Source organism: Triticum urartu, chromosome 5, assembly GCF_003073215.2.
Source record: "Triticum urartu cultivar G1812 chromosome 5, Tu2.1, whole genome shotgun sequence".
Lineage (NCBI taxonomy): Eukaryota > Viridiplantae > Streptophyta > Magnoliopsida > Poales > Poaceae > Triticum > Triticum urartu.
The window spans coordinates 71,045,084-71,067,200 of NC_053026.1; positions in this window are offsets into that span (position 1 = coordinate 71,045,084).

A 22,117-nucleotide genomic window follows, 5' to 3' on the forward strand; every position below is an offset into this window, starting at 1 on the left:
AAGCAATAGCAACAAACTAAACGATCATCGTGCTAAGCTAATGGATTGGTCAAGTCAATCACATCATTCTCTAATGATGTGATCCCGTTAATCAAATGACAAGTCATGCCTATGGTTAGGAAACATGACCATCATTGATTCAACAAGCTAGTCAAGTAGAGGCAAACTAGTGACACTTTTTTTGTCTATGTATTCACACATGTACTAAGTTTCCAGTTAATACAATTCTAGCATGAATAATAAACATTTATCATGATATAAGGAAATAAGTAATAACTTTATTATTGCCTCTAGGGCATATTTCCTTCACGCGCACCTGCCAAACGGTCACCTCGGCGTCTGTGGCGTGACAGACGAGGGCGGAGAAGGCCACCGCCACCGGACCGCACGAGAGCCAGCAGTCCCACCAGAACGAGCAGGCTCACCCATCCCCGACCTCCACCTTGGTGATCACGCGGTAGAGCGGGAGCAGTTTTGCAACCGAGCATCTGTGTTCCCCGAGAGCCAGCTCGCCACACGTAAGGAGGGAGCGACCATTCGCACTGGTTCAAATCCAGTTAGCCCAGTGCGACCGGGGTGCCGCATGGAGGCGATGGATCATCTTCAGTAGGTGGCAGGCATTCTGGGTGGCGAGGTCGTGCACGCCGAGGCCACCTTCACTCTTGGCCCGGCACACCCGTTCCCATGCAACCGAGCACTGATCCCCCATGGCCCGCTCGGCCGCGTTCCAGAGGAAGGAGCGGTGCAGGGCGTCCAGAGCACGAACCATGAACGGTGGAAGGAGTAAGGCCGCCATGGAATAGGTGGGCAGCGCATCCAAGACTGGGTTGATGAGAACCAGACGACCAGCAGGAGAGAGTAGGCGCGCCGCCCACCCTGCGAGGTACTTGTCCACCTTCGCAATCATGGGCAGGAAATCTACGAACCGCAGCTTTTCCCACGACAGCGGGAGACCGAGGTAAGTCTATGGGAACGCTCCATTGGCACAGCCAAGGGCGGTCACCACCCACGCTAGCGCCTCGCCCTCCATGTGCACCGGCACTAGGGTACTTTTGGTGAAGTTGATCACCAACCCAATGGCGTCAGCGAACTGGTCGAGGATTCATCGGAGGCGGGCGACTCTGTCCGCGCACGCACACATGATGATCAGCGTGTCGTCAGCATACTGTAGCACAACCACCGGCGCCTCAGGCTGAGGGGGTGTCGCATCACCTCATCCTGAAGTATGAGCTACTGGAGGACGTCGGCGACGATGAGGAAGAGGTAGGGGAAATGGGATCCCCCTGCCAGAGCCTGCATTTCACCTGGAATCATCGCCCCGGCACGCCATTGAGCAGGACGGCTGAGCGGGAGGAATGGAAGAGAGCATCAATCCAGTCACACCACTGAGACGGGAACCCCCTCACCTCCATGATCGCGCGCAGGCTCTCCCAGTTGATGGAGTTGAAAGCCTTGGCGAAGTCGAGCTTAAGGACCACCATGGGGGCTACCCGCCAATGACAGCACTGCGCCAGCTAACTGGCGTAGACGAAATTTTTCGAGATGCTTCGCCCCCGCACGAAGCCGGACTGGTCTTCATCGACCAGGAGGGCGGTTTGTTATTGCAACCTTGACGTGAGCCCTCTGCACAGGATCTTCACATCGCCATTTTGCAGTGAGACCGGGCGGAAGGAGGCAGGGGTCGGCATGCCAGCCCCTTTTTGGAGCAGGGCGACGTAAGCTCGGTTGATCCCATCCAACCGAGCTGTGTCGGCAAGGAATTCATCGAAGAGCCGGAGAAGATCAGGGGCCACCACACCCCATGCCGCCTGGTAGAAGGCAGGGCCAAGCCCGTCAGGGCCTGGCACGTTGTTCAATCGAGCTTGTCCAAAACGGCTTTGTTCTCAGCAAGGCGGAACCGGGCCACCAGCTTCGCGCCATCGACCAGAGGAGCCTGGGCGTACAGAGCCACCAGGTCGAAGTGCCACACCGGAGTCCTGGGCCGGCCCAGAAGCGCCGAGTAGAAGGCCAGCAGCGCCGTGGCCTTCCCTGCATGATCCACCACCCGAACCCCTTCAACTTCCAGCATGCTGACGGAGTTGCGAAGGTGGCGATGCGTGGCTGAGGGTGAAAGAACTGGGTGTTCTCATCACCCTCACACACCGCCCGACATTTCCCACGCTGGCGCCAGTGCACGCACTGCCGCCGGATCGATGCGGTGAGGGCGAGCTGTGTGTCACGACGGAGGGTGGCCTCATCTGTAGAAAGAACACAGTTTTCTTCTAGAAAGTCAAAGAGATCAATAAAAAATCTACAATCATTATCGAAGGTGGAAATGAACCGGTGCTGCTTTTCCCAAACCTTGGAAGCGGATCTGAAGGCTTTTTTCGTGCAGCAAGAATCCCAACCGCGCCCGAGCCACGAACCGAGCCAGAACAAGATTGGAGCGTAGCGGGAAGGAAGGGTGGGTCTAGGAGCCACGTAGTTTCAAAGAAAACCCGGGAAGGAGTCAAGATTTTTGTAGAGGCCGTGACCAGGAGAGGGACGTGATTCGAGGTGGCACGAGGAGCGATGTGAGGGCCATGTTCGGGAAGGACATTGCTAACTCTTGAGCACTGCGTTGGTTTTCCCCGAAGAGGAAAGGATGATGCAGCAAAGTAGCGTAAGTATTTCCCTCAGTTTTTGAGAACCAAGGTATCAATCCAGTAGGAGGCTACACGCGAGTCCCTCGTACCTGCACAAAAGAAATAAATCCTCGCAACCAACGCAAATAGGGGTTGTCAAGCCCTATAAGGCCACTTACGAGAGTGAGATCTGATAGATATGATAAAGATAATATTTTTGGTATTTTTATGATAAAGATGCAAAGTAAAATAAAGGCAAAGTAAATAGCAAAGTAGTAGGAGAACAATATGATGAAGATAGACCCGGAGGCCATAGGTTTCACTAGTGGCTTCTCTCGACAGCATAAGTATTCTACGGCGGGTGAACAAATAACTATTGAGCAATTGATAGAATTGAGCATAATTATGAGAATATCTAGGCATGATCATGTATATAGGCATCACGTCTGAGACAAGTAGACCGACTCCTGCCTGCATCTACTACTATTACTCCACTCATCGACCGCTATCCAGCATGCATCTAGAGTATTAAGTTAAAAACAGAGTAACGCCTTAAGCAAGATGACATGATGTAGAGGGATAGACTCATGCAATATGAACAAAAACCACATCTTGTTATCCTCGATGGCAACAATACAATACGTGCCTTGCAGCCCTTACTGTCCCCGGGAAAGGACACCGCAAGATTGAACCCAAAGCTAAGCACTTCTCCCATTGCAAGAAAGATCAATCTAGTAGGCCAAACCAAACTGATAATTCGAAGAGACTTGCAAAGATAACCAATCATACATAAAATAATTCAGAGAAGATTCAAATATTATTCATAGATAGACTTGATCATAAACCCACAATTCATCGGTCTCAACAAACACACCGCAAAAAGAAGATTACATCGAATAGATCTCCACAAGAGAGGGGGAGAACATTGTATTGAGATCCAAAAAGAGAGAAGAAGCCATCTAGCTACTAACTATGGACCCGTAGATCTGAGATAAACTACTCACACTTCATCGGAGGGGCTATGGTGTTGATGTAGAAGCCCTCCGTGATCGATGCCCCCTCCGGCGGAGCTCTGGAATAGGCCCCAAGATGGGATCTCATGGATACAGAAAGTTAGGGTGGTGGAATTAGGGTTTTGGCTCCTGGTCTCGTTTGGGGGTACGTGGATATATATAGGAGGAAGAAGTACGTCAGTGGAGCAACCGGGGGCCCACGAGGGTGGGGCCGCGCCCGGTAGGGTAGAGCGTGCCCCCTACCTCGTGGCCTCCTGTTACGTGCCTTGGCGTAGGGTCCAAGTCTCTCGGGTCTTATCTATTGAGAAAATCACGTTCCCGAAGGTTTCATTCCGTTTGGACTCCGTTTGATATTCCTTTTCTTCGAAACCCTAAAACAAGCAAAAAAAACAACAATTCTGGGCTGGGCCTCCGGTTAATAGGTTAGTCCCAAAAATAATATAAAAGTGGATAATAAAGCCCAATAATGTTTAAAACAGTAGATAATATAGCATGGAGCAATCAAAAATTATAGATACGTTGAAGACGTATCAAGCATCCCTGAGCTTAATTCCTGCTCGTCCTCGAGTAGGTAAATGATAAAAATAGAATTTTTGATGCGGAGTGCTACTTGGCATAATTTTAATGTAATTCTTCTTAATTGTGGTATGAATATTCAGATCCGAAAGATTCAAGACAAAAGTTCATATTGACATAAAAATAATAATACTTCAAGCATACTAACTAAGCAATTATGTCTTCTCAAAATAACATGGCCAAAGAAAGTTATCCCTACAAAATCATATAGTGTGGCTATGCTCCATCTTCACCACACAAAATATTTAAATCATGCACAACCCCAATGACAAGCCAAGCAATTGTTTCATACTTTTGACATTCTCAAAACTTTTTCAATTTTCACACAATACATGAGCGTGAGCCATGGACATAGCACTGTAGGTGGAATAGAGTGGTGGTTGTGGAGAATACAAAAAGGGAGAAGATAGTCTCACATCAACTAGGCGTATCAACGGGCTATGGAGATGCCCATCAATAGATATCAATGTGAGTGAGTAGGGATTGCCATGCGACGGATGCACTAGAGCTATAAGTATATGAAAGCTCAAAAAGAAACTAAGTGGGTGTGCATCCAACTTTCTTGCTCATGAAGACCTAGGGAATTTTGAGGAAGCCCATCATTGGAATATACAAGCCAAGTTATATAATGAAAAATTCCCACTAGTATATGGAAGTGATAACATGAGAGACTCTCTACTATGAAGATCATGGTGCTACTTTGAAGCAAAAGTGTGGTAAAAGGATAGTAGAATTACCCCTTCTCTCTTTTTCTCTCATTTTCTTTTTTTTTATTTGGGCCTTTTATCTTTTTTATGGCCTCTTTTTTCGTCCGGAGTCTCATCCCGACTTGTGGGGGAATCATAGCCTCCATCATCCTTTCCTCAGTGGGACAATTCTCTAATAATGATGATCATCACACTTTTATTTTTCTTACAACTCAACAATTACAACTCGATAGTTAGAACAAAATATGACTCTATATGAATGCCTCCGGCGGTGTACCGGGATATGCAATGATGCATGAGTGACATGTATGAAAGAACTATGAACGGTAGCTTTTCCACAAATACGATGTCAACTACATGATCATGCTAAGCAATATGACAATGATGGAGTGTGTCATAACAAACGGAACGGTGGAAAGTTGCGTGGCAATATATCTCAGAATGGCTATGGAAATGCCATAATAGGTAGGTATGGTGGCTGTTTTGAGGAAGGTATATGGTGGGTGTATGATACCGGCGAAAGGTGCGCGGTATTAGAGAGGCTAGCAAAGGTGGAAGGGTGAGAGTGCGTATAATCCATGGACTCAACATTAGTCATAAAGAACTCACATACTTATTGCAAAAATCTACAAGTTATCAAAGCAAAGTATTACGCGCATGCTCCTAGGGGGATAGATTGGTAGGAAAAGACCATCGCTCGTCCCCGACCGCCACTCATAAGGAAGACAATCAAAAAATAAATCATGCTCCGACTTCATCACATAACGGTTCACTGTACGTGCATACTAAGGGAATCACAAACCTCAACACAAGTATTTCTCAAATTCACAACTACTCAACTAGCACAACTTTAATATCACCAGCTTCATATCTCAAAACAATTATCAAGCATCAAACTTATCATAGTATTCAACACACTCATAAAAAAGTTTTATTATTAATCTTGTATACCAAGCATATTAGGATTTTAAGCAAATTACCATGCTATTAAGACTCTCAAAATAATCTAAGTGAAGCACGAGAGATCAATAGTTTCTATAAAACAAATCCACCACCGTGCTCTAAAAGATATAAGTGAAGCACAAGAGCAAAATTATATGACTCAAAAGATATAAGCAAAGCACATAGAGTATTCTAACAAATTCCAAATTATGTATGGATCTCTCAAAAGGTGTGTACAGCAAGGATGATTGTGGTAAACTAACAAATAAATACTCAAATAATACAAGACGCTCCAAGCAAAACACATATCATGTGGCGAATAAAAATATAGCTCCAAGTAAAGTTACCGATAGAAGTAGACGAAAGAGGGGATGCCTTCCGGGGCATCCCCAAGCTTTGGCTTTTAGGTGTCCTTAGGTTATCTTGGGGGTGCCATGGGAATCCCCAATCTTAGGCTCTCGCCACTCCTTGTTCCATAATCCATCAAATCTTTACCCAAAACTTGAAAACTTCACAACACAAAACTTAAAGTAGAAAATCTCGTGAGCTCCGTTAGCGAAAGAAAACAAAAGACCACTTCAAGGTACTGTAATGAACTCATTGTTTATTTATATTGGTGTTATAACTACTGTATTCTAACTTCTCTATGGTTTATAAACTATTTTACTAGCCATAGATTCATCAAAATAAGCAAACAACACACGGAAAACAGAATCTGTCAAAACCAGAACAGTCTGTAGTAATCTGTAGCTAGCGCAAGATATGGAACCCCAAAAATTCTAAAATAAATTGCTGGACATGAGGAATTTATCTATTAATAATCTTCAAAAATAATTAACTAAATATCACTTTCCAAAAAAATGGCAGTAGTTCTCATGAGCGCTAAAGTTTCTGTTTTTTACAGCGAGTGTAACAAGACTTTCCCCAAGTCTTCGCAACGGTTCTACTTGGCACAAACACTAATTAAACACAAAAAAACACAACCAAAACAGAGGATATAGAATTTATTTATTACTAAACAGGAGCAAAAAACAAGGAATAAAAATAAAATCAGGTTGCCTCCCAACAAGCGCTATCGTTTAACGCCCCTAGCTAGGCATAACAAGCAAGAATAGATCTAGGTATTGCCATCTTTGGTAGGCAATCCATAAGTGGCTCTCATAATAGATTCATAAGGTAATTTAATATTTTTTCTAGGAAAGTGTTCCATGCCTTTCCTTAATGGAAATTAGAATCTAATATTTCCTTCCTTCATATCAATAATTGCACCAATCGTTCTAAGGAAAGGTCTACCAAGAATAATAGGACATGAAGGATTGCAATCTATGTCAAGAACAATAAAATCTACGGGCATATAATTCCTATTTGCAACAATAAGAACATAATTAATTCTTCCCATAGGTTTCTTAATAGTGTAATCTGCAAGGTGCAAGTTTAGAGAGCAATCATCAAAATCACGGAAACCTAACAAATCACACAAAGTCTTTGGAATCGTGGAAACACTAGCACCCAAATCACATAAAGCATAGCATTCATGATATTTAATTTTAATTTTAATAGTTGGTTCCCACTCATCATAAAGCTTTCTAGGGATAGAAACTTCCAATTCAAGTTTTTCTTCATAAGATTGCATCAAGGCATCAACGATATGTTTAGTAAACGCTTTATTTTGACTATAAGCATGAGGAGAATTTAGCACGGATTGCAACAAGGAAATACAATCAATAAAAGAGCAATTTTCATAGTTAAATTCCTTGAAATCCATAACAGTGGGTTTAGCAACATCTAGGGTTTTAATCTCTTCGATCCCACTTTTATAAATTTAGCATCAAGATCAACAAATTCCGAATTCTTAGAACGCCTTCTAGGTAAAGGTGGATCATATTCAGTCCCATCATTATCAAGATTCATATTGCAGAACAAAGATTTAATAGGGGACACATCAATAACTTTTAGATCTTCATCATTATTTTCATAGGAACTAGAAGAACACGCTTTTATAAAGGCATCTTTCTTAGCACGCATCCTAGCGGTTCTTTCTTTGCACTCATCAATGGAAATTCTCATGGCTTTGAGAGACTCATTGATATCATGCTTAGGTGGAATAGATCTAAGTTTCAAAGAATCAACATCAAGAGAAATTCTATCAACGTTCCTAGCCAAATCATCAATCTTAAGCAATTTTTCTTCAATCATAGCATTAAAATTCTTTTGCGACGTAATAAATTATTTAATATTAGATTCAAAATCAGAGGGCATCTTATAATAATTTCCATAAGAATTGTTGTAGGAATTACCATAATTATTAGAGGGATTACTAGGATAAGGCCTAGGATTAAAATTTCCTCTATACGCGTTGTTACCAAAATTGTTCCTACCAACAAAATTCACATCCATAGATTCATTATTATTCTCAATCAAAGTAGACAAGGGCATATCATTAGGATCAGAAGAAACACTCTTATTAGCAAATAGTTTCATAAGTTCATCCATCTTTCCACTCAAAACATTAATTTCTTCTATCGCATGCACCTTTTTATTAGTAGATCTTTCAGTGTGCCATTGAGAATAATTAACCATAATATTATCTAGGAGTTTAGTAGCTTCTCCTAAAGTGATTTCCATAAAAGTGCCTCCCGCGGCCGAATCTAAAAGATTTCTAGAAGCAAAATTCAATCCGGCATAAAAAAATTTGAACAATCATCCACAAATTTAAACCATGAGTAGGGCAATTACGTATCATTAATTTCATTCTCTCCCAAGCTTGTGCAACATGTTCATGATCAAGTTGCTTAAAGTTCATAATATCGTTTCTAAGAGAGATGATCTTAGCGGGAGGAAAATACTTAGAGATAGAAGCATCCTTGCACTTGTTCCATGAATCAATACTATTTCTAGGCAAAGACGAAAACCAAGCTTTAGCACGATCTCTAAGCGAAAAAGGAAATAACTTCAATTTAACAATATCATTATCCACATCTTTCTTCTTTTGCATGTCACACAAATCAACGAAGCTATTAAGATGGGTAGCGGCATCTTCACTAGGAAGGCCGGAAAACGGATCTTTCATGACAAGATTCAGCAAAGCAGTATTAATTTCACAAGATTTAGCATCCATAAGAGGAGCAATCGGAGTGCTAATAAAATCATTGTTGTTGGTATTGGTGAAGCCACACAATTTAGTATTATCTTGAGCCGTCGTGATAAGCAAGCAAACTAACACACAAGCAAACAAAAAGCAAATGGGAAAAAAGAGGCAAATAGAGAAAGAGAGGGAGGATAGAGAGAGAGAGGGCGAATAAAACAGCAAGGGTGAAGTGGGGGAGAGGAAAACGGGAGGCAAATGGCAAATAATGTAATGCGGGAGATAAGGGTATGTGATGGGTACTTGGCATGTTGACTTTTGCGAAGACCTCCCCGGCAATGGCGCCAGAAATCCTTCTTGCTACCTCTTGAGCACTGCGTTGGTTTTCCCCGAAGAGGAAGGGATGATGCAGGAAAGTAGCGTAAGTATTTCCCTCAGTTTTTGAGAACCAAGGTATCAATCCAGTAGGAGGCTACGCGCGAGTCCCTCGTACCTGCACAAAACAAATAAATCCTCGCAACCAACGCAAATAGGGGTTGTCAAGCCCTACAAAGCCACTTACGAGAGTAAGATCTGATAGATATGATAAAGATAATATTTTTGGTATTTTTATGATAAAGATGCAAAGTAAAATAAAGGCAAAGTAAATAGCAAAGTAGTAGGAGAACAATATGATGAAGATAGACCCGGGGTCCATAGGTTTCACTAGTGGCTTCTCTCGAGAGCATAAGTATTCTACGGTGGGTGAACAAATTACTGTTGAGCAATTGACAGAATTGAGCATAATTATGAGAATATCTAGGCATGATCATGTATATAGGCATCACGTCCGAGGCAAGTAGACCGACTCCTGCCTGCATCTACTACTATTACTCCACTCATCGACTGCTATCCAGCATGCATCTAGAGTATTAAGTTAAAAACAGAGTAACGCCTTAAGCAAGATGACATGATGTAGAGGGATAGACTCATGCAATATGAAGAAAACCCCATCTTGTTATCCTCGATGGCAACAATACAATACGTGCCTTGCTGCCCTTACTGTCCCCGGGAAAGGACACTGCAAGATTGAACCCAAAGCTAAGCACTTCTCCCATTGCAAGAAAGATCAATCTAGTAGGCTAAACCAAACTGATAATTCGAAGAGACTTGCAAAGATAACCAATCATACATAAAATAATTTAGAGAAGATTCAAATATTATTCATAGATAGACTTGATCATAAACCCACAATTCATCGATCTCAACAAACACACCGCAAAAAGAAGATTACATCGAATAGATCTCCACAAGAGAGGGGGAGAACATTGTATTGAGATCCAAAAAGAGAGAAGAAGCCATCTAGCTACTAACTATGGACCCGTAGGTCTGAGATAAACTACTCACACTTCATCGGAGGGGCTATGGTGTTGATGTAGAAGCCCTTCGTGATCGATGCCCCCTCCGGCGGAGCTCCGGAACAGGCCCCAAGATGGGATCTCCACTACAAGAAATATGTCAACTTGTGACCACCACTATTGGTCACTGAATGGTCACAAAATTCCATTTGTGACCTTTTTGTGACCAAAAACATAAGGTTAAAAGCTGGCCGTCATAAACTGACTATAGCAACCTTTCTTCTGGAATGGTCGAAGACGTTTATGACCAAAATACGTCTACTGTGGCGTTTTGGTCACTAGCAACCTCCCCAGGCCACGTAGGCATCCAGCGTGGCAATCTGATGTGGCACAAGAATCATCCCGGTCCAATTCGGTGTTTATATGGGCCGAGCCCATTAATTCAACCCATTTATATTTATTTTTCCTGTGAATTTTTTGTTAGCTTCATGGACCAAGCCCAACATTGCAGCCTTTTTATTTTTGGCCCATGGCCTTTTTGTCTCAACAGTTTCATTTTTTTTCTTTTTTTCTAAATTGGGTTCACTAGTCAGGTGGGTCCCCATTGTCAGGTTCTAGTACTGGGTCCTAGCCATCAGGGCAATATTCTTCATTTTTTTATTTCACGCAAATAAATACCTTGTATTTAAATTGGCACACAGAAAACACACGAAATACTTCAAATATTATCATCCATCAAAGTGCTACATCATATAACACACATACAAATGTGATCAGCATCAAGTTTACAATCAGATAACACACATACAGCCCAAGTCTATCACATGAGCCCTACAAGTTCTGCTACATCATATAACACACAAAAAGGATCGGCATTATTCCAATGAAGTAGCTCCCAGAACTAGCACACATACAAGTTCTGTTACTCCCAGAACTAGCTCAATGAGGTAAAACTATGCTTCATCCCACTTTTTGGTCCTGAATGAAAGGCCAGCATCTGCACATTGTAGAACAAAATGTTTAGGAACAAAATAAAAGTAAATCTAACAGCAAAGTATCAAATAAAACAAAGTATTAAAAATTGCGTTAATTTAGTTGGCAGGTACGCAATACCATGGTTTTAATTTAACGGAGTTTTTAGAGTATTCAGAATACAGAGCAAGTGTTTGGCTACAACACAGATTGCTGTAAAATGTGTTGACTAGCCCTTAGGCAATCGCATCTAGCTAGCCGATGTGGCAGCAATGCAAACACGAGCTGGCTGGTTGTGTACCGTTTCTGTTATGTTAATCTAGCTAAGCAGGTTGGCTAGCCCTTGACATTCTGGTCCATATTAACCGAAGCATACATAGACAATAGATTTTGGCATGCTAGAATTCTTACTGCAAACAAGATTGTTTGTCCAGTAAATTATTCGTTAGGAACATCTCAAGTATACAAGAAAAAGGATAATGATTCATTATCCATATGAGGGTGACCTCTGTGGTGCAGTCTATTAAGCACGAGTGCATTAAGAAACCCCGAAACAAAACCCTAAGCAGCAAGATATCAAGCAGAGGCCCACAATTCAATGTATTTCAGGCCATGGGGGCACCAAACTATATAACCATGCATGCAAAGGAAGCAAACAGCACAAATAATGGCATTTAACAAGTGCACCAATAGTTGCATTTAAGGTAAACAAGAGCTGCATAGCAGAGTGCAAGAGAATGATAGCATAATTATTGCTTGTTGCAATCTAAACAACATCACCACAAGTTCTATGATGCATCCAAACTTGTGAATTTGTGCACAGATCCAAGCATGATACTACGTGAGCCAGAAGTGTGTTGCGGATTGCCTTTGCCAGGGAGACCTAAATGCAGGAAGTGTGCCACAGACCCAAACAATATCACGGACATAATCTAATCAACGGAGGAAGAAGGAGGACACTGGGACATAACCTGTACATGAAGATGTCGCAGTTTGCAAGCAGCCCTCCTTCTCCGGCTCCCACTGCGCACATGAGGTCTTCCAGGGATATGTTGTTCACCTGATCACCACCTCCCTGCATGCCACACACACACACTATGCAAGTTAGATTACATACAGACAGCTAACATGCCTATACTATAGCATCAACATGAGCCCTATACTATAGCATCGGTTGGGTAATTGGGCTTGAACAGTAAACGAGTAGCATCCAGTATATGAGGCTAAATAACAAGGGAAGTTTCAAAGTCCCTGAGTAATGAAAACAAAGGAAAGTTGTGATTCAAACAGGTTCAGACTTTTAGAGTAACGCTAAAATTAGGAAAAGGCACTTTTTGTCAATCACATGCTCAGATCAGAGGCAAATGGAGATTCAGTCTGAAACTATGAATTAGTCGTCGCTAGAAATTCAGACTAGGAAGCCCTGCATATTGCAATTTGGTAAACAGAGAAGAAGTGGTTCAGAGACAGTGTGTGTGTTCACATGTCTCAATACTAAGGATAACACATGAAGATAAGTACATTAACTACTAACTAATCACAAAGATATTAGCATCAAGCCATCTTAGTCAATTAGGGGCAATAGAGCACATGTAAGGCAACACTGGAAACAAGAAAAGGAGGTAGTATCTGCATATATAATATAACTGGAAAGCAGCTTCATGCCTCAGAAAAATGGATGGGTCGGTCACTTGCCTTGACGATGTTCTCCATTCCTTTGGTGATGAAGTAGTTGAAGGAGTCATTGTGCTCCTTCACGAGACCTCTGACCTATGGATTCAATCAGCCAGACATACACATGTGTCAAAGCAAAGGAATCGATGTGAATTGAGGCATAAATCAAATGACACATGTGTCATACCAAACGAATTGAGGCATAGAACAAATGAGTAACCCCGTTGAAAGGAAAGGTGGATCAACTAGCGTACGACAAAGAGGAACCCAACCCTGTGCATTCACAGGACCAAATAATTGATCAACCCACCTGCCTCAAACGCAAAAGCTGCAAGATCTTCTTGGTCTTTGGGTGCATAGCATTGATACTGTAGTAAACATTTCAAAAAATTAACATCAAAACATGTGCACACAAATCTAAATCAATGCAGATAGCAATGATCAAGTGGCAAGTGATGCCTTACCCATGGATACGGACGACAAACAACAGCTTTGCCTCGGGACTAACATAGAACCCACCCTTCATCCGGGCCTCACGCTTAAGTTGCACCAGCTCCTTGTCCTGCTCACAACACCCACATCAGCATTCCATTGGGCAGAAACACAAACATGTCAATGATCAATCGAGCTAGATTAGACCTATGTGGTAGTGGTACATATGTTGGACTACAGCAAAACAAACAGAATCTGAAGGAATTAAACAAAACTAACACGACTCTACATAGATATCAGTGGACTCGCGGTAATGTACAGCACAATAGCAAACAAAAATGGACAGGTATGAACAAATCTCGCATATAGAACTGGTAAACTCCGATCAGCCTTTCCCTATCGACTGAAGGAAGGTAAAGCATATAGTTGAATACAGTCCAAATTCCACATGGCAGCGCGGCAAAACCTAATCAGTGGTACAACCGCACGTAGCAAGTTTGCAGAGCGAGAATCTAATCAACATCCACGAACGAGCAAAGGGCATTGGATCGAGCGATCTGACATGGGCCTAATACTCTCCGGCGTACTGCTTGGCGCGGGCGTAGATGACCTTGGTGTTCTCCGTGTCCTTATTCTTCTCATCGGCGACCTTCTTCTTCTTCGCGGCGACCCAGAGCTCTCCCCTCTTCCTCTTGAAGTTCACCGACTGCGACACCGGCACCTTCGCCGCCTCGGAGGCCATCTGCGCGGACGTAATCAACCACAGATCCTTCATGCTTAGATCGAGACGGGGAGGGGACGGCGGTGGGTTCGAGCGACCGGTGCTTACCTCGACAAGCTGCGCCTCGTTGGAGAGGAGATGGCGAGGGTATGGGGAGAGGCGGCGGCGGTGACGGGGTTGAGTGCGCGGATTAAGTAGGGAGAAGGGAAATGAGGGCACGGTGGCCGTGGGAGGAGGTGGTCGCCACGGTCGAATGGATCTGGGATGCAGAGGGGAGAAGGAGAGGCTAGGGGCGCCGGCTGTGGAGTAGAGGGCGGCGGGGGCGGTGGGGGCGGCGGGTCGTCGATGGTGGCAGTGGGGGCGGCGGCAAAGCAGGCAGACGGTGGGGGAAGATGGTGGGTGGCGGCGCATCATCGGGAGCTAGGGTTGGGTGCGAGAGCAGAGTGGCCGCGTAGGGAGAGGAAGAGAGAGGGGTTCGAGCGGTTCGGTGGGAAAGAAAGGAGGCGGGGGGTGGATGAAAAATTACCACGAGGATAGAGCTAGGGTTGGTGTGGAAGGATCGAGGACTACCGTTGGATCAGCGAGCATCCAACGGTGCTTGATGCACGATCCGCGTGACACGTCTATGGACCAATCATAATGCAGTATGATGTTATGACCATCTAAATTGGTCGTAGTTGACTAAAAATAACATGTTAAAATCATGTCAGCAATTTTGTGACCTGAGAAATTCAAAAAAAAAGAATATATTTGCATAAGTTTGCATCTTGAAATAGTTTGGTCAAATGAGATTATATTTTGCACAAGTTTGCATCTTGGAATAAAAACAATGTTGCCTAAAAAAGTTTTCATTTTCTTTGAATGAAAAATTCATTTTCTATTTTTTGAGTGCCCAAAATGAGTTTCTTTGTGAAGGACCTATCATGTATTTGTTGCAAAATTAGACCAAATCAATTTTATGAAATATTAGGCCATATATAATGCACAATTGACAAAATGGTTGGGTGTCAAAAGTTTCGATCCACCTCTCGTGAAAAAGACAAATTTCCACCGATTCAGCAGAAAGCGGGTAAAATTTGAACTGCAGGTGCCTCATAGTTTGCTCTTTATTTTTTTTCAAAATCATTTCTAGGTACATAAGTATCTATTTAATCAGAGAAACACAATAATGTTTCCAAAATTCAACCACTAGCTAGGAACGGTCATTCCCGCCGTTTTGACCGCATTTTGAAACGGGCATAAAAAATTCAAAAACAATCAAAAAATTGGGAAACCTTCGCATTGTGTCATTATATGTGGGCAAGTTTCCAGGAAAATAATAAACTTGTAATATGGCAATTATTTTAAAAAAGTGTTCTCGAAAACGAGCTATCACGTGTGGAGATCAATGGCTTTCAAGCCAAATGATCAATCTTATGGCCACATTCATGGCATAGTTTGTTCAAATGATCTCATATTGTGCACAAGGGTGCATATTGGAATGGAAAACAATGTTTCCTAAGGAAGTTTTCTTTTTCTTTGGACGAAAGAACCATTTTCCATTTTTCGAGTGCCCAAAGGGAGGTTTTTTTGTGAAGGACCTCCCAAATAATTGTTGCAAAATTGGACCAAATCATTTTTCTAAAATACTAGGCCATATTTAATGCACAGTTGACCAAATGGTTGGGTGTAAAAAGTTTTTATCCACCTCTAGTGAAAAATACAAATTCCCGCTGATTCAGCTGGAAGCGGGTCAAATTTGAACTGTAGTTGCCTCGTAGTTTGCTCTTTATTTTTTCCAAAAATCATTTATAAGTACATAAGTATCTATTTAATCAGAGAAACACAATAATGTTTCCAAAATTCAACCACTAGCTAGGAACGGTCATTCCCGCCGTTTTGACCGCATTTTGAAACGGGCATAAAAAATTCAAAAACAATCAAAAAATTGGGAAACCTTCGCATTGTGTCATTATATGTGGGCAAGTTCCCAGGAAAAATAATAAACTTGTAATATGGCAATTATTTTTAAAAAGTGTTCTCAGAAACGAGCTATCACTTGTGGAGATCAATGGGTTTCAAGCCAAATGATCAATCTTATGGCCACATTCATGGCATAGTTTGTTCAAATGATCTCATATTGTGCACAAGGGTGCATATTCGAATGGCAAACAATGTTTCCTAAGGAAGTTTTCTTTTTCTTTGGACGAAAAAAACATTTTCCATTTTTCGAGTGCCCAAAAGGAGGTTTTTTTGTGAAGGACCTCGCAAATAATTGTTGCAAAATCGGACCAAATCATTTTTCTAAAATACTAGACCATATTTAATTCACAATTGACCAAATGGTTGGGTGTAAAAAGTTTTTATCCACCTCTGGTGAAAAAGACAAATTCCTGCCGATTCAGTTGGAAGCGGGTCAAATTTGAATTGTAGCTGCCTCGTAGTTTGCTTTATTTTTTCCAAAAATCATTTATAGGTACATGAGTATCTATTTAATCAGAGAAACACCAAAAAAATTCCAAGATTCAACCACTAGCTAGGAACGGTCATTCCCGCCGTTTTGACCGCATTTTGAAACGGGCATAAAAAATTCAAAAAAATATCAAAAAATTGGAAAACCTTCGCATTGTGTCATTATATATGACCAAGTTTCCGGGAAAAATAATAAACTTGTAATACGATAATTATTTTAAAAAAGTGTTCTCAGAAATGAGCTATCATGTGTGAAGATTCATGGCTTTCAAGCCAAATGATCAATCTTATGGCCACATTCATGGCATAGTTCGTTCAAATGATCTCATATTGTGCACAAGGGTGCATATTGGAATGGCAAACAATGTTGCCTAAGGAAGTTTTCATTTTCGTTGGACGAAAAAACCATTTTCCATTTTTCGAGTGCCCGAAAGGAGGTTTTTTGTGAAGGAACTACCAAATAATTGTTGCAAAATTGGACCAAATCATTTTTATAAAATACTAGGCCATATTTAATGCACAATTGACAAAATGGTTGTGTGTAAAATTTTTTGATCCACCTCTCGTGAAAAAGACAAATTTCCGTCGATTCAGCTGGAAGCGGGTCAAATTTGAACTGGAAGCGGGTCAAATTTGAACTGCAGCTGCCTCATAGTTTGCTATTTATTTTTTCCAAAAATCATTTATAGTTACATAAGGACCTATTTAATCATAAATACATGGTTTTGTGGCGATACGTCGAGGTTTGGGCGGTGGCCGAGGGCCCCAACTCTAGAGCGCGTAAACTCGCATGCCCATCGCGTGGTCACCGCGTGACCGTAATGTTGCCATGTGTTCTGGGCGGCCTAGGCATGTCTAGTGGGTTGGGCACTCCCCAGGTTGGTGCTAGGAAGAAAATTACAACATAAGATTCTCACGAGGAGACCGATCGATGCTCAAACATGAATTAGCAGCCAAGTGTTTGATTAGCGGTACGGGAAATGCACATGGCCAATGGGCGTGAGTTTTGGCTGAGGATGATCATATACTAAGGAGAATGGCTTCACAAATTTTTAGCTCAAAAGGAGGATCCTAGGTGGTACTTGCTTTGCAAAGTACCACGCTGGACAAAAATATGAATGTTGAAGCTGGGCTCAAAATAATGAATGGATTGAGCTGAACTTTTGTGGAGGATGGTTATTTGGGCATAGGAAAGCATTGTAGAAAATTGATACCATTTGGACATGTCAAAGTAGTACTTCCTTCACAATGCTCTTCTATGGACAGAAACTTGGGAAAACTAGTGAGAGATATTGGATGAATGAAATGAGCTCAAAATTGGTGTAGGTAAGTTACTTAGGTATGGTCATGCGCTGGTAAATTTTCAGATCATTTGGGTAAGCCTAGCTAGTACTTACTTCACAAAGCTTCTCTCGAGGTAGAAACTTTGGAAATTTCCCAAGAAAGATTTACTAGGAAAATTGAGCTGAATATTATCATGTGGCAATGATTTGGGTATGGAAGAGTGCCCGGAAAGTTTGAGGGTAATAGGATGGGTCTATATAACACTTGCTTTGCAATGTGTCAATTTGGCCATAAAATATAAATTGAACCTGGGCTCACATAGATGATTTGACTGAGCTGCAATTTGGAGGAGGGCGATAATTTGGGCATATGAAGAAATTGTATAAATTTCATGTCATTTAGAGATATGAAAAAGGTACTTCCTTCACAATGCTTCTAGGTGGACAAAAACTTTGGAAATTTGCCGAGGAAGATTTGCTAGGCAAATGGAGCTGAATTTTGTCATGCGGTAATGATTTGGATAGGAAAGAGTGCCCAAAAATTCCTAGGGCAATCAAGAATATATAAATAGCACTTCCTTCATAAAGTGTTGTTGTGAACATAATAGGAAAATGAGTATTGTTGAATTAGTTTTGAACTAGGCAAGGAAGGATTTTTACATATTTGATGAAGATATGACCCAAATAATTTATGGGATTTTTTTGGGAATTTTGGGAATGATAGAAATATAGGTTGCTTCACAACCTAGGGTAAAAACTGCCACATGGACATGACACATAGGCAATACTGATGAGATGGCGCCTAGTCATCACAACCCACCACAATCTACAAGGCTATGACCATCTATATTGGTCATGATCAGCTAGAAATAAAGCAACGGACTAGCACTGTTTGCTTTGTGACCATTTCGTGTGAGGAAATTACGACCTTTCTGACCAAAATGGTCGCAACGGTTTAGGGTTTGGAGCCCCCGGAACAGCTTTTGACCAATTGGTCTAAAAAGGTCATAGATTTATGACCAATTCTTCGAGGGTCACTGACAGAAGGTCATAAGTTGACATATTTCTTGTAGTGCTCGTGGATACAAAAAGTTAGGGCGGTGGAATTAGGGTTTTGGCTCCTGTTCTGATCGTTTGGGGTACGTGCATATATATAGGAGGAAGAAGTACGTCGGTGGAGCAACAGGGGGCCCACGAGGGTGGGGGCGCACCTGGTAGGGTAGGGCGCGCCCCCTACCTCGTGGCCTCATGTTACGTGCCTTGGCATAGGGTCCAAGTCTCCCGAGTCTTATCTATTGAGAAAATCACGTTCCCGAAGGTTTCATTCCGTTTGGACTCCATTTGATATTCCTTTTCTTCGAAACCCTAAAACAGGCAAAAAACAGCAATTCTGGGTTGGGCCTCCGGTTAATAGGTTAGTCCCAAAAATAATATAAAAGTGGATAATAAAGCCCAATAATGTTTAAAATAGTAGATAATAGAGAGAATTCCTTCTATGACACTACTCCTAAAATATGATGCCTTATGTGACACTCCCAACTTTTTGCTTCCTTCTATGGCCACTTTTGTAAAATTTATGCCTCACATGACACTCTAGTGTATTTTTGGAGCTAACGGTGTCAACTTTTCACATACAAAGTCACTTTTGACCCTGGTGCAATGTGTGACAAAAATACAAGAACAATTTCATAATAACTGAAACACTAATTCAAAAAAGTTCAAAAAACGGCAAAACCTCCCCTGCATTTTGATGTCATTTTCCCTTGCACAGAGTTTACATATACATAAATCGATTGAACAATTCTCAACAAGTGCCATAAGCAACCAGATTCACACATAAGTCACCAATAGTTCACATATGTCAGGCTGAAGGATTTCCAAAAGAACCATCATATCACATCAACTCCAAAAGAACCATTACATCAATGGAAAAGCATAGAAGAATATGAAATTACAAGCTGAGCCTTCTTTTGCTTCTTGTGCTCATAGCAGGGCTAGGAGGATTAAACTTTCTGCTCCTTGTGCCCATTGCTGGGCTGTCAAGTGGCACCGGAATCTTCTTAGCAACCTTCTTTTTCGTCTTGGCCTTCTCAATGGAGCTAGTTTTGGATCTGCACATGCGTGTATGGCAACAATAAGTTTAGGGCAGTAATGACAGCATAAAGTTTATGGCAGTAGCAAGTTTATCGCAGTAATGACAGTAGCAAGTTTATGGCAGCAGTAAGTTTAGAGCAGCAAGTTTATGGCAGCAGCATAATACAGCAAGTTTATGGCAGCAGCAACAAGTTTATGGCAGCAAGTAATACATAAAAGTACCTCTTTGAACCTCCAGATTCAGTGTTTTCACGTTTTCTCTTTTTCTTAGTTGTAATTTCCAAGCTTTGGCTATGATGAGAAAGAAACAACTTAGAACATAAACTGAGTTTTTATACTCATTGGCAGAAGTGTATAAGTGCTAACCTTGGTAGTGGAAAAAGCATCCTTGTTGGTGCTCCATCCTCGCAAGGCATAATGGACTGGGCTGTTTTGCTAGTCTTTGCCCTCTTCTTGAACATCTGTCCTGCAAATCAACCAACTTGTCTGCTTGAACATCTGTCCAATCCTCGGCGATAGGCTCATATGCTTCTTTGGAGGGATCACAGTATGCAATCAACATTTGCACTACCTTTTCTGGATCCATCCTGCAAATCACAGAGAAATACATAAACATTGCTACTAAATTTCAGCATACTAAACTGCATCTGGAGAGTAGAAGCTCGAAGCACTCACCCTTCTTGCCAATCCGCCCAAGCCGACCAGCCCAAATCGGCGCGTTGCCCGCCCTCCGCGCCTCCAAGCCCGCCCTCCACGCCTCCAGGCCCGCCTACGGCCGTCCTGCCTTGCCCGCCCTCGGTCGCCCCGCCTTGCCCGTCCTCGGCCGCCGCGAGGCCTGGTTCTCCTTCAGCCGCCGCCTGCTCCATGGCGCCCTCGGCCGCCGCGCCTTCTAGTGACACAGCCGCGCCGCCACGCCTTCCGGTGACACAGCCGCGCCGCCGCTGCTAGGGTTCCGCCTCGACGCGTGAGGTGCGGGCGGAGTCTGTTCTTTTGTTCGACTCTTTTTTTTGAGGGGATTCTTTTGTTCGACTCGTGACGTGAGGAAGGCTAGGGTGCTCGATCGAGTCAAACGGAGGGGCAGTTTGGTCCAGACGGGTAAAAAGTGACGGAACGATTTAACAGAACTGACGGTAGTGTCATGTGAGGCATAAATTTTACACAAGAGGTCACATGAGGAAGCAAAAAGTTGGGAGTGTCACATAAGACATCAAATTTAAGAGTAGTGTCATAGAAGGAATTCTCTCTAGATAATATAGCATGGAGCAATCAAAAATTATAGATACATTGGAGACGTATCAGACATGTCCCACGTGTTGTCATAGAACGCACGATCAAGCCGAGCAAGAAACAGGGAGGGGGTCTGCCGATAGCTCCAGGTGAAAAGACGGTCGGACAGGTGAAGCTCATGGAGGGCTAGCGTGTTGATCAGCAAGTTGAAGCGAGCAGCGTGGCCAGGATCATAGTTGTCGCCGCTTTTCTCGCTAGGATGACGGATGAGATTGAAATCGCCCACCACAAGCCATGCCCCTGTCACACAGAGAGGGACAGCGAGCATGTCCTCGACAAAAGCATCGGTAAATGAGTGATCGGAGGGAGCATAAACATTAGTCAGGGAGATGACAACGCCAAAGGAAGCACACTCCAACGTAACGGTAACCGAAAAGATGGATTCAGAGGAGGAAAGAAGGGTGTAAGAGGAGGGGTCCCAGGCGGTGACCGCGCCGCCGCGGCTCCCCTCGGTGTTCTTGGCCACAAACTGCGAGAGCCGACCGGGGAGGAAGGTGACCACCTTAAGCGGATCCAACTAAGCCAATTTCGACTCTTGGAGGCAGACAAAGGCGGGATCAGATGAACATAGAGAGTTCTTGACGACATCACACTTGTCCTTGGTGCCCAGGCCCTGGACGTTCCAAGACAACACACAGAGAGTGCTGACATTGGCACTACCCATTACAACAAACGACACCCTGACAGAAGGAGAGAACTAGACGGCAAACACGACACACTACGATGACATGCCACCCAACATGGGGGCAGAAACAAAGACCAAGGGGGAAGGCACAGGCGCCAGCGCTTGGGCATTGACATGCCGTCAAGCTAAACATCAGAGGAAGTCGGCACCGGGGCAATAGGGATGGATGCGCCAACGCGCAGATCGGACACATGCTTCATGCCCATGGGGCGATCACCGCGTCCAGAAGCTTATCCTTGAACACTTTGGACTTGA